Raw genomic sequence first — 2204 nt, 5'->3', positions numbered from 1 at the left:
GGCAATAAGAGATATAAAATAGGATAAGTGTTAATTAAAAAATACAAAATAAGATAATTCTTAGTTGCTTTGGGTTGATTTTTTTATTTTTTTTTTAAATATTTTTGTTAATTTTATGCATTTAACTAACATAAACCTTAAGAGTAAGAACACAAGTTAAACTTATCAATTAATTTATTTTTGTCAATTTTTAAAATTTGATAAAAGTTTTAAATAATACTAATTTTATGAGAAAGTACAGAAAAACAATAATAATTGTGAACAATACGACGTTAGGAACAATGAATTAAAAAAAAAGATAAAATTAAAATTAAAATTAAAATTATTAATTAATAATTTAATGTCAAATTTTAAAATTTTAAAAATTATGATTAACAATTAAATACATTTATATTGTGTACGGTTAATCCTAATTTCATTATAACCTCTTAATCTCCGGTACACATCCAAAACTTGCCATTACCAATCTTCGGTCCACAGCAAAAACATCACAGCCTGTGCACGAAGATATGAAAATAGCTTTCAGTCACTGTCTAACACAGAAGACAGAACATACCCAAACATGACTTCGCGCTTCTATTATTCTTCCCCTTCTCTTTTGTCCTATCAATATCGCTGTTCTCAATCCCATTCCCGCATCTCCCCTTCCCCAACCACCAAACCCAAAACCTCCCTTCAACTTATTTATGTTTCTTTACAACAATACCAACACCCAAAACAAGAAGCACCCTCGTCTTCTTCCAAACCCCGCCCCACTGCACGCCCTCCCCGCTCCCGGCCGGCCATACCGATGCCACCGTAGCCTCCCGCCAACACCGTTGAAGCCTCACCTCGCGCCATTGTCCCTTCGTAGCAAAGGCAGTTCTCTTTGCAGCCCCACCCATGCATCCCCTTGCCGCTGCACTTTCGGCCGTGCCGACGCCACCACAGCCCCTCGCCAACACCGTCACAGTCTTACTATGCGCAGCAATTCCCTCCGCAGCCATAGCCGCACTCGTGCCTTCCCCCTCACGTGTCCATTGATGTGGAGGGTGAACAATCTAACGAGATAAGTAGCTAAAGTTCATGCATTGATGACCAATAATATGCCGGTTGTTCAGTTCATTAAGTTGGTGGATGGTTATTGTATTTCTTACGGGGATGATTAGTTTAAGTAAATACAAGTAAAACATGCTAAATGTTAAGTTCAGTAGGTATGCATATGGTTATTTTAATTCTTAATTTGATGGTTATTTTGTTCGATTCAGTGATGTCCAATGAGGGAGAGATTGAAGCCGGTGAAAGGGAATGGTTGATGAAGGCACTGCGGCAGAGGGTTTAGAGATGATTTGGTAAATTAGGATATAGAAGATGGTTAAATTTTTGAAATAACTGAATAAGATTTTTGGTTTGAGTAATTTAAGTGGTTTTTTTTTTTACCTTCATTGGGCAAAATTTCCAGCCCATTGTTCACATTATTCAGATTCTTCATTGTCTACCTAATGTAGGCGAACCACAATTAACATTCACAACACAAAAGTGATTATGTCATTACAATTTAGAACATACATAGAGTAATTATCAGCTCGTATCCTCTTTTATTGGATACACAATACGAATGAAACAAAACACCACAAACAAACAAAAGAGTAAATAGTCATTTCTGATTATGAAAAGTTTAAATGCTGATATTTCTATACATGTAAGATGAAAATTAAAGTTATATCCAAGGTTCTGAAAATCGGTTCGGACCGGCCGATCAAATCGGTTTAACCGTAAATCGCTGAGAAAAACGATTCGGTTAATAGCAAAACCGGAAATTTTAAAAACCAAATTTGAACCGATGAACGGCCGAGAACCAATTGGTCGAATCAAACCGTGACCCGGCTGGTTTTTTGAATGCCCAACCAAACATTGCCGTCTCATTGTTTCAACCTCCAGTTAGCCCTAATCCCCCATTCAGATCCAGCTTCCAGAACTTGAAGTTAGAACCAAGGTTCTGAGAACCAGACCGGTCATCAAACCGTTCTAGTTACTGGTTTATTGGTTTATTGATCCAACCAGTTCAACCGGTAGTTCAATCGAAAAAATTGTTTATGAATAAATTATAAATAAGCATCCTAAAATATAATTATAGTCTAAGATAAATCTTAAAATATCTTCAAAATTTAAAATACTACATAAAATATCAACTAAATCTATATGATCTTATTAAAATACAACTT

Source organism: Arachis ipaensis, chromosome B01 (genome assembly GCF_000816755.2).
Source record: "Arachis ipaensis cultivar K30076 chromosome B01, Araip1.1, whole genome shotgun sequence".
Lineage (NCBI taxonomy): Eukaryota > Viridiplantae > Streptophyta > Magnoliopsida > Fabales > Fabaceae > Arachis > Arachis ipaensis.
The sequence above is the reverse complement of the archived record's forward strand: the minus strand, read 5'-3'. Positions refer to the sequence as shown.